General features: G+C 59.6%; 1 long non-coding RNA gene across 1 annotated transcript; it reads right to left on the bottom strand.

The window, feature by feature from the left end:
- Positions 1-132: 132 nt before the first annotated feature.
- On the bottom strand, positions 133-11,420 carry LOC148050139 (uncharacterized). The gene is made up of 3 exons (XR_015701536.1): positions 11,375-11,420; positions 4,261-4,451; positions 133-721 (listed from the first exon to the last, which is right to left on the bottom strand). It is a non-coding gene; the product is annotated as an uncharacterized LOC148050139 (long non-coding RNA).
- Positions 11,421-11,664: the final 244 nt, after the last annotated feature.

The following is an 11,664-nucleotide window of genomic DNA, read 5'->3' as shown; positions in this document are numbered from 1 at the left end:
GTTGTTTAAAGTGCACTTCACATCTACATTTGCTTGGCCTCCATATACAGTTTTTGTTCTTGTGCCTTCTTTCCTAATGAGGAGATAACAGGACAGGGGGAGGTTGACCAAGGACACCCAGGTTACAGAAACACTTTTCCTCTTCTGATGCTTCTACCTGGATAGATCAAAGCTCCATTTCTGAGGTGAACCTAGTGCATCCTCTGCCTGGGGAGGAAAGGAGCTTTGGAGCGTGCACACTCCTTACAAACACGGCATCGTTTTATTCCTCTGGACAACGCTCAGCACAGAATTGCCTGTTACTGCTCCAGCCCAAAGCCAGCTCCCTCTGACCTGCAGTCCCTTCGCTGACAGCAAAAGACCCCACGCATGAGCCAGCATACATTTGGGCCGCACGGGTCAGGTTTTGCAAGGATTTGCGAGATAACAGTTGCATCTAAAGACTCGATAGCATTGCTTACCTGCCAAATAACGGTTTGCCTCTGGGCTGTCAGAGCCTGCCGCGAGTGATGACTTTCCCATCGAGAACTTGAGCGAGTCACCACAGCTGAGCAGGGCTTTGCAGCTTGCCCGCACTGTCCTGGATGGGATATTAGCATCATGTGAGCGCACCCGGGCAAATGAAGAAACCCAGAGCATGACTGTGGTCGCACCGAGCGATCCCAGCGTGCGGGCCATGCCGGGCCCAGCTCCGCACCATCCTGGCTCTGGGTGCTTGCACCTGAGGAAACAAGTCGCAGAAAGAGTGAGGACGATAAGAGCTGCTTGGTTTTGACGCTCCCAATCCCTTCCCTTTTTATGGGAAAAGCAAAACTCTTTCTACACCAGCCAACCTCCGCAAAGGAGGGAGACGGGTGGAGATGGCCTAAGAGCTCCCTGGCCACGTCGCAGTACGTGGGCAGGGGACACAGGGACAGCCACCAGGAAAAGCACGCTCAGCCACCGGGCAGGGAGCGGGCGAGCAAAGCCTGGGTGTGTTCTGGGTCGATTTGCTCTCCTAAGCAGGCTGCTCGTAGCCAAACAGTGCTAATGGCCAGGAGAAGTAACTGCGTTATTAACAGCGCAAGCTTTTGGCAGTAAATTAAAAATCTTGGCTGCCGCCCTTGGCTCTGCTCTTGCCTCTTAGGAGACATTAATATCACAGCTCCCCAGCATTCCCATTATCACTTCATTAAGGATCCAATAATGATAAATGTGGATGGTTTTATTTTGCACAGAGCCTGATTAATGGCTAATATTTCACTAGGTGTTAATGGGGCCCTTCCTTTATGGAGGGATCGGAAGGGGGCTGCCTTTCATCTCCTCCACAAGCCGGGTAATTTTCACTATTTTCGCTAATGTGACAGATTTAACGCAAACCTTGAAAGAGTGGCTGAGGCCTCTTGAGGAACTTTGAAGAGCATCGTGCTTGGGGCAGCCCTTGCTGCCGTGGCTGTTCCCCAGCTCCTTTCTTCTCATCATCATTGTCGTCATCATCATCATCTTCCTCCCCCTCCTCCCCTGTCCTGCTGGCAGCACCTCCTTCCAGTGCCTGCACCCAGAGGCTGTTGCCCATCTCCCGGGACAGTGAGGGGCAAAAGCAAAGCAGGGGTCTCCCCAGGGATGAGCCCACCAGCACGGCCACCAGGGGCTCTCTGCAGCAGATGTGGTGCAGAATCAAGTGTGCCCTTGCAAGGGGGTGCAGTGCAAGGAGTGTGGTGGTGCTGCCCTCACCCCAAGGCTGCTTGGCACCCCTCACCTGCCCCCTGAGAGGGCTGGGGAGCCCGGGATGCAGGACAGAGCCCAGGCTGAGGCCAGCAGCCCTCCTCCAGCACCCCAGGGGATAACTTTGGTGACTCCTCCAAGACTGGCTCCCGTGGCACAGGGGCTGTTCTCCGCCGTAGGACCCCGGCGTATTGCACGGCTTCAATCCCTATATGAAGTGGGATGTATAATCACATAGGAATAAAAAGCCATACAAGACGGCAGGCCGCAAGTTGCTCCACGCTGGTGGGGTGACAGGCCAGTCCCTCTGGAGTGGCTGCCATGGCCCCACGGGGATGGGATAGGGCTGAGCCCTGGGGAGCCCCCCAGCCCCTGTGCGGGGTCCATGGGGACACAGAGGAGCCCTGCATCAAACAGAGAAGAGAGGCAATGTTTCAGCCAGGAGAAAGCATGGGAGGCCCCAGAGCCGCTGGAGAGGGAGCCCCACGGGGTGTCAGTTCTTGCTCCCAGCTCTCCCAGCTAACGGGGGCCTCCCACACCAGGCCCCCCCTTGGAACTGAGACAAGACGTGCCCTGTGATACACCCAGACCTCCCCTCTGCCCATCCCTGTCCCCAAGCATCACCCCCCAGGGGCTCCTCCAGCCTGGGGACCCTCTGCTTGCACCACCGTCATCCCCAAGACTTTATCAGCCCCACCAAGGCAGTGGGTACCACAACCCTGCAGCGCCATCGCAAACACCTGGTGGGGGGAGAAAAAGGAGCCACCCCCTCCCCATGGCAGTGGGAGCATCCTCCGCTGTCTGACTGAGAAGAGGAGAGCTCTGCGGGTGGAGCGAGCGGTTGCAGGGAGCTGTCAGCGCCTGGCTGTCAGAGCACAAATCCCCTGGCAGCCCATTAGGAGCAGCTCCCGGCTGCCTGCAGGAGCTCTTGACAGGGGGCCAGGCACTGGCGCGAACAAGTGCAGCTCCTCCACTAAGAAGCTGGACGTGGGTGGAATGAAAGCGGGGAGCTATTGCCCCAGTGAACGCTTACTGAGCGGCACCGGTATGGCCGCCACGGGCAGCCCCATGGTGGGGTAGGAGGGTGACCAGGACAGGCTCCCGCAGGAGCCCACCCAAGCGATGCTGGGGATAAAGCCAAGTGGTGGCCAGCAGAAAGGGGGTTTTGTGCTGCCTCCTCTCCTTCTGCCTTTCTCTGGAAGCTGCTCACATCCCAGCAGCGATTCTGGCATCCGCGGGATGGGAGACCCGGAGCAGTGCCTGCAGCAGGAAGGGATGGGTGGCAGGCGCAGGCTTGTGCAATGCAGTCCAGACACACACCAAGAAGGGATGAGCTGCTTCTGGCTAAAAAAGAGCAAAGCAGTGATGCACAGCCATGCTCTGCTCACTGAGGGCACCAAAAACCTCTTTTCACTGGCCGAAGAGACCACAGCTGATCACCAGCCTCCAGCCAAGCATCACAGCAGTGCCTTGGGCAGCACCAGAGGGGCTGAACCACCCCAGAGCCATCACCCTGGGCTCCCCTTAACCCAGGAGGAGGAACTTCAAGCTCCAGGCTGCCTTTCCAAGCCACATGGCAACACTGGGAAGCATCAATACCCTTCAAAACACTCCCAGGAACCTTCCACCATCCCCAGGGTTGGGGTTTCTCCCAAGGCCAGAGCAGCTCAGCAGGTTGGACTCTGCACATCATCCCTTGTGGGATGCTCCTGCCCAGCAGACCCTGCACAGTGGGCGGACAGGGGTCCCCAGGCGAGGGTCCCCACATGTCCCCTCCCTAGGGCACAGCAGGCAGGGGGCTGCCAGGCTCTGGGGAAGGGGGTAACATCCCTTGCAGCTGCCAACTGAACGACTTGGAGCAAGGGCCCTTTTTTAGGTGCAAAACCTGGAGGGTCTGGCTTTCCACATCAGTATTTCATGAGCTCTCTCCCACCTGCTCCAAGAGCTGCAAAGAGGCAAAGGTCAAGCCATATCGCTGCTGCGTTTTGGGAGGATGGAGGGGTCATCCCCACCCTGGAGGTGGGCAGCCCAGCTCTCCTCCGGCCAGGCTGTGCCACGGCAATTGCCAGATCAGGCGTCACAGCTCTTCAAAAAGCACAAATCCCACAGCTCGAGGGGCTCGACCCAACCAAAATCCCCAGCAAAACCCACAGAGGAGGCGAGCAGTGACGGCCGTCAGCACAGCATGGGGGGAGAAACAGGCGAGTGACCACACCACCGGAGTGAACCAGGCACAGCGATGGCACTGCCAGGTCCTCCTTAACCACCTCCAAACCAAATCGGCAATTAAGGGATCATCATTTGATGATTTGTACAAAATTACGCGTTTGTGAATCACTGTACCCAGGCTGGGTAAGAACACCGCTGGTGCTGTATTTGGGAGTAATTACTTTCCACGAGCATGTGAATCATTAGGTATAATTGCCCTAATAAATAAAAGGGAGATAACTCCGGTCTCTAGCCTAATCTAGCGCAAGTGATTTTCGGGACAAGCTGCGCGAAAGAAAACCAGGAGCACAAGGCAGAGAGAAAGCAGAAAGAGGAGAGCTTCAAAACCTGGACGTGTCGCTAATCCCTCCCGCAGCAGTCGAAGCCGGCCGGCGGCAATGGTCTCTCCCACAGATCCCCGCTGGAGTTTGGTGGCAGAAGATTTGCTGTAGTGGGCTCGGGTTTGACTGCGACAGGGTTATCCCTTCCCGGGGCAGCATCCCACCAGAGCACGACTTCTCGTGGCAAAAGTTTCTCTGCTGCAAAAATGCAATCAGGTTAAAAAAAGGATTTATTTTGTGGGTGATGGGGGGGCAACAGACTCAAGTCTAATGAAACCATTTTGCTTTTCCCCTGGGAAATGCTGGAATAAAAAACCCCAAACTCACCCCACTCAAAGTTGACATTTTGAAATGAAGCAGCAATTTTCATCTCTACTTAATGTCATCACAGACTTTTCCTTAAAAAAAGGAAAAGCAGCCTTCACTGAACAACATTTTAAGGGGAAATGTTGACTTAAAACCAGAAGGAAACCCCCCAACCCATGCAATGAAACATTTCGAGCTGCAGTGAGACTCCTTGCAAGGAGATGGATATTTTTGCAGAAAAAAAAATTGCAAGTAACTACAGATCTTTTGCATATTGCATTTCTCACGGGACAAACCCATCCTTGGCAGGCAGCATCACTGCCCTGTCCCGGAGGAAACAGCATCCCCAATTCTGGGCAAATTTTCTCAAAAGCCCTGCAAAGCAAAAAAATTGGGAGTAGAGGCTGGTTTTGTCCTAGAGGGGTGGCAGGCGAGCAGTGCTGGCTCTGTGCTGTCCCCACAAGATGCCAGCGCAGGAGCTGCCCCAGCCCAGCCCCAGCCATGGGGAAGATGCCGAGGCCAGGGGATGCCAGCACCGGGGTGGGAGCCGCAGCAAGCGATAGCGGGGTTTATTGCACTTCCCCCGGGGCTCCCCACAGCCTCTGCAGGGAGAAATAAGATTTAGTCTGCGACTCACGGGAATCCCTGCTTGCCTCCCAGGGAGCAAGAGGATGGTGGCTCGTCCTTTCTCTGCTTGCAAGAGGGGCTGGGCTCTGCCTAGAGGTATTCCACAAGATCCAGCTGTGTCAGGCCATACCGTGCCAGACCATGCCATGCCATCTGTGCCTGCAGCCCTTCTGCTGGGTGGGGTTTGACCAGGAGCAAGGTGTGCTTGGGCTCTCCCTGGGCTGCAGTTATTGCTGCCTGGGTTTCGGTTTTTTAATAACCCATAATATAAGAAGCCTGCCCAGGGGAGCAGAGGGATTATTGGCAAATATCACTTCCCATTTGCCAGGCTTCGAGGGGCTTTAGCCATGTGGATTAGCTGGGAGCAGAGAGAGGGACACAAACCACCAGGCTGGGACAGACCAGGGCCAAATCCTTTTAACACAGAGCTGCAGCAAAATCCCGCAGACAAGTATCCTCCAGCCTCCGAAGGAGAGGGATGGGTGGGAAGGGCTGTGGAATCGTAATTAGCTCTTCGATATTAATGAACTGGCACTGAAGCAAACAAGCCAGCGACAGCAGCTGGCACAGCTCCTGCCACCACCTCCCAGTCCCGGTACTGGGCTGCCCGCACAACGGGGCTCGGTGGCACAGCCCCCAGTGTGGGGGACAGCCAGGGACCCAAGGAAACAGGGGGGACATGCCACCATGTGAGAGGAACTATGTGGGCTTGGGCAGGTAGGATGCAAAGCACAGGGTACAAGAACACATGGCAGGGCATGCCATGGTCCTGATTCCCATCTCTGCGGCTGACACTGTGAGATGCCACCGCTTGCACAGGGACACCCACCTTGCCAGGGGCCTTCTGCAAGACCAAGGCTGAGTCACTTCATCCTCAGATGAAGCCAGCAGCCCAGGGATGGGGCACCCCATCACCAGCTACGCCAACAGGCACCCACTGGCTTGGAAACCTAAAAGCCAGCAGCTGGAGACGCAAGGCATGCAGATAAATCCTACACTGGACACCCGTGCCTTGGTCCCTATGTAAGAGCTCCAAAAGCCTGAGGGGCACCCAGCAGGCGAGCCAAGAGGGAACCACGGGGTGCAGAGCCAGAGCCCCATGCCAGAGGTGCTGGGGACATCCTGCAATATTAGTTAGCACTATTAGTTATTAAATGCCACTGGGCAGGGAAGAGAAGGAGCCTCCTTCTTTGCCCAGGGAGAGCCAGTGACTGACAGCTCCTTTCTTGTCTCCAGGGCTAACGCCTGTTAAGGGGGGTGCAAAGGGGCTCCCTGCACATCACCCCCAGCACCCTGGGGGCAAACCTGGGAGCCACACACCAGCAGCTGACAGATGCACAACCCAGCCACAGCCCCATCCCTAGCAGAGAGCACCCAAAGAGCATGAAAATCCTGGCCGAGCGCAGGCTACAGGAGTAAGCCCTGCAGAAAGCCACCCCAAGCTCAGGGTGATGCCAAAAACAAGCAACACAGGTAATTCTGTGCAGAGGCATCACCTCGGGCACAGCCCTTGAGCCCAGCTCACCTCCTACCTGCCTTTACCAACACCTCCAGCAATAAGGCAAGCCTGGGAGGACAGATGAGTCTTGTCCCAGTGCCCAGTTAACTAGGCTCTACTTACTATCACAGCCCCACTGAGCCTGCAGGCTACATCCCACCCCTCCTCAGCCGCTTTAACCTCTTATAAACCCTCCTGGAAAGGCAGGAATCACTGTGTGCTGTGCTGAGCCACCAGAAGTTGATTAAGCCCTAATTAATTGCATTAAGGTCAGCCAATGTACTCTGTTAAGGAAGAAAGCCAATAATTAAACTCCACGTGGGGTGTGCTTCTGCCATTAGCTCCCCAGGCTGCAGCAGCGGAGTCAGGCTCGGCGGGGTCACAGCCAGCACCGCTCGCCAGCACATGGCAGTGGCAATCAAGGAAATAATTAAGTGCCAGGCATAAAACCATCAGCACTTTAGTGGCCAGTTGACAAAACCCACCCAGCATCGTTGTCAGCAGTGGGGCTGCCGGGAAAGGCTCAAGGTGGAGGGGACCAGGAGGGGACACCAGCTGCATGAGAGCATCCTTTGCGGGGAGCCCTGCGGAGGATGCAGCCGTGTCCAGCCAGGCTGGGGCGAGGAGAGCGGCAGGGGCTGGCGCGGGTCCCTGCCCGGGGAGGGAAACCCTGCAGGTGCCAACAATAGGGTTTTATGTAGCCCAGACAGGAGCACCTGCCCCGGCGCTGGGAGCTGGCCAGGGCCACCATATGGAGGGGACCTGCCCCTCACCACGGTGGTGCCGTCTTGGCACGGGGCCAGCCTGGTCAGGGATGTGGCCCCTGGCATGGAGAGGACTCTGGGTTTTGAGCTGTGCAGGATGGGGCAATGTGAGCCCTGCCTCTGCCCATCGCTGGTCCAGCCTGGAAATGCAACTGCCAGGCACAGAGGTGATGGGTACAAGATGGGTGTGAGCATCAGGTTGTTCCTGGCCACCCTGTCGCCGGGTGCTACGTGCCCCGAGAAGGCAAGGGTGCTGCAGGGGAGCCCCAGCCCTGAGCCAAAACCTCGCCTGGCCTTGGGGCTTTGCGGCGGAGCAGGGAGCGATGGGGCAGCACGAGCCATTCCTGGGATGAAGGACAGAGTCCTGCAGCTTCTGGGGAGGGAAAGAGCACCAGGCACTGGGGGCTCTGCCCATTCAATCCCTCCCCGGCAGCAAGCTCATTTAAGGCTTTTCTTTGCTCCCAGCTGAAAAAATAAAGGCCAAGGTAATCTGCCTGCCTGTCCCTCTTTGTCTCGGGGATAATAGCAGCCAGCGCAGTGTGGAGCCCCCCAGGGCTTTGCAGATTACAGCTTTCAGAGATGTCTACAGTGCCTGGACAAAAATGAGAGGTGGTGGAGCAGAGCGGGATGGCAGGGACGTCACAAGGTCACCCGCTCCCTGCCTGCCTAACTGCATCACCCCTCTCCTTCCCATGCCACTGGCTAGTCGGGTGATGGGATGGCGGGCGATGGGATGATGGGACGGTGGGTGACAGGATGGTGGCCGGGCGATGGGACGGCGGCAGAGCGCTCCTCTGGGCTTCCCGCCTCTGAAGGCTGACCCTTCACTGAGGGCAGAGTTATGAATATTTCACAGAGGATTTTTGCTTTATAATTTACACTTCGACGATTCTGATAATTACACATCTGATCCAAGGGGGGAGGAAATAGAGACAAAAGCATGTAACCTGCCGCAGTAACCACGACTGCGAGCTGCCGCTCCCGTACTCACGATGACTTGTTTGCAAACCACCTACAGACCCAAAATGACTGGCTGAAGACACGCGGGAATCGCTGTACAGGGCTGAGCAGCAACTGGCTTTTCAATAACTCACAGGGTCAAGATACAGGAGAAAAAATCCCAAACCAATTCCCCCATTTCCCATTAGTTTTGTCTGGCAGGAGGCGTCCCAGCCCCAGCAACGAATATCCGCTCAGGAATGTCTCATGTCTACAAGCACAGAAAAAAAAGGGAGGTGGGAGGAAACCCTACGCCCGGCCTTCTTTCCCTGTGGCCGAGTTCAGCCAGCTTCGAGAGGGCAGGCAGGGGCAGGCAGGGGCTGGCAGCACCTTGTGCTGGCGCTCGGCAGCACGGATGCAGGCAGAGGGGCAGATCCAAGGAAGACGCCATCCCTTGTGCATCCCTCTCCCCATCTCTCTGTCCCCGCTGCGGCTGCCCACGCCAGCCCCGGGTCGCCACCGGGCTCAGGCACCCGCTCGTCCCCTGCTCGCCTTCCCTCCCTCCCTCCCGTCACCGCACACGTCATCCCTCCAAACACAGCCCACGTAGCTGGCGCGGCGGCACCGACACCGGCGAGCCGGAGAGGGCCCGGCCGGCGCACCCCACGGCGTGGGGCTCGGCACCTTGGCACTCTGCTCCCGCACAGCCCAGGTTTATTTAGTTTATCAAAACCATCGGGTGCCCGAAGCCACAACAGTATCCTCCAAAAAAACTTCCTGGGGATGAGGCATCCGTGCGGGTGTTTTGTAGACCCTAGTGTGCATGTACCCCCTGAAGCACCCTCTATGTGCCACCCACCCCGAGCATCACCTCTTCCCTGCCTTTTAGAGCCAGCCCCGAGACGGAGAACAAACCAGATGGAGCGGAGGGGAGACGGAGGCACCAGACAATAAAACCATGGCTAAACCTGCGGTCTTCGACAGTCAAGCTCTGGCCTTGGCAGACCTTGTCGCTCCTCTGCCCCACTCGGAGTGCCCACACCTTCCCCCAGGCACCCCATCCCCTGGGGGTAGCACCCACGCCAGCTGCCACCCGGGGCGATCCACAGCATCCCGTTGAAATTCTAGCTCCGGCCTCCGTAGCGGATGGAGATAAGGACAAAACTACTCCCCCACTTATAAACAAGGGGCCAGATTCTGCCGCCAGCATCCGGCAGGCGATACCTGAGCCAGCGAGGCCAAACCCAGCCACAAAGCAGCTCCGTGCAGGGATCGCAACCAGGATCCGGCAGCCTGCCCGCGGTATGGGGAGCGGGAAGCGCGGATCAGTCCCGGCTTCTCCTTTTACCTGGGGCCAGGTGAATCCTGGCAGTGCAGGAACAGGGACGCAAAGCGCAGGTGGCTTGGGGAAATGGGATCCCCTCCTGGGGACGGTATCAAAGACACATGCAAAAGGGAAAATAGAAGACCAACCCCCCTGTCCCTCATCCCTGTCCCTGCTCCAGACAAAGGCAAACCTGGGCATAGCAGCGCACACGTGAAACACCAAACCCCCCTGAGACCCCAGGCTGGCTGAGGCCCCCCCAGCCCCGCAGGACCCCTGGGGACGGGCACCACACACAGACCTGAGTGACAGAGATGCCCAAACCGAGACACGGGGCCCGCGATGAAAATCGTGCCGGGAGAAGGATCCCACCCCAGGGAAAGCAGCGCTGGGGAGGTACCTGTGTGATCCCCAGCCAAACCGCCGGTGCCCCCCAACTGCGGGGCATCCCAATGCCACCCTCCCTGGGAGGTGACAGGTATTTATTGGGGTGAGCGGCTGTCCCCCCCGCGCTGGGGACCGCGGCTGGAGGGCGGCAGGTGCTGCCATTGGCTCCCGCGCCACCCGGGCAGCATCGCTCTCCAGGGGCTCGCTCTGCCAGGGCCAACTTTACAAGGGAAGCAATTCTTTCTTTTTTTTTTTTTTTCCCCAGCTGAAACAAAGACGAGGGCTAGAGCGAGCGAGAGCACGGATGAGAAAACAGGCGGGGGGGGCCTGAAAAAAAAAAACACACAAACCCACGGATCTTGAAACAAGAGGGAAGGATAAAAAAGAAACCGGAGGCTGCAGAGGTAGACGTGGAGATGGGAGGGTAAAAAAATTGCAGAGGGAAGAGGTGGTAGCCGGGAGCTGAGCAGGGAGCTCGGCCATGTCACACGTATCGCACCCCCGGGGAGCCAGCGGTCACCCCGACAGCCCTCCGAGGCCAGCCGGGGGATGCTGCGCCCCACGGGGAGGCAGTCCCTCGTGGGCCAGGGCTCTGCAGGGAGAAGCGGGTGCAGGGGAGACAAGGGCTCGGCCCCCCAGGGCACGGCTCCTGCATCTCAAGGGTGCTCCCCGCTCGGGTGGGTTCTCCGCCAGGCCCCCAGGTCCCCACCGCGGTGGCCAGAGGAGGGACCGCTGGGGACGCGGGGGGACACAGCGAGCGGCCGAGGGGTCCCACCGAGCTCTCCCTCGGACCCACCTGCCATCAGGCAGCCGGAGCCCCGAGCCCGCGCCCACGCCAGCCCCCAGCAGCCCACGACCCCGTTTTCCGTGGGGCACCCGAGAAGCCGCCCGTCACCCCGAGAGCTGCCCGCCACCACCAACCCTCCATCCCGAGAGCTTTTCCTCCCCGGCCGGGCAACCGCCCCCTGCGCGCTGGCCCCCGCCACCCTCCGGCGGCAGGATCCGGCCCCGGCTCCAGCCCAGCGCCCCCGGCCAGCGCCAGCCGGGGCCGGGGAGGGGGGAAAAGGGGCGACCCCCGCGCCGGGCTCCTCCGGTCTCCGTCCCCGGGGATGCTCCCGCCAGGGCCGGTACCGGCCGGGCGGGATCGGGATCCGGCCCCGCTCCCCGCCCTCACCGCCCCGCTGCCCGCTCCTGCCCCCGCAGCGAGGTCCCCATCGCCCGGTCCCGCTCCCGCTCCCGGTGCCGGTCCCGGTGCCGGTGCCCGTCCTGGTCCTACCTGCGCGGCGCCGCCGCCGTCCCCGTCTGCAGCCGCCGCCGCCGCCGCCGAGTCGCGCTGCCGCGGGGGCGGGCAACGGGGAGGGGGGGGGGGGGGGGCGAGCGCCCCCTCCCCGCCCCCGGCACCGCCGGTCCGCCCTGCCCTGCCCGGCCCCTCCGCAGCCTCCCCCGGCCCCCTCGCCCCCCGCACGGCCCTACGTCCCCCCGGGACCCCCCTCCCCCGGGGCCGCACAGGGCGGGGGCACAGGGGGAGCGCAGCCCAGGCGGGGGGCAACGGGGGAGCCCAGTCCA

This window comes from Nipponia nippon, unplaced genomic scaffold (genome assembly GCF_047370975.1).
Source record: "Nipponia nippon isolate SJK-2023a ecotype South Korea unplaced genomic scaffold, ASM4737097v1 scaffold_9, whole genome shotgun sequence".
In the NCBI taxonomy this organism is placed as follows: Eukaryota; Metazoa; Chordata; class Aves; order Pelecaniformes; family Threskiornithidae; genus Nipponia; species Nipponia nippon.
The sequence above is the reverse complement of the archived record's forward strand: the minus strand, read 5'-3'. Positions and strand labels throughout refer to the sequence as shown.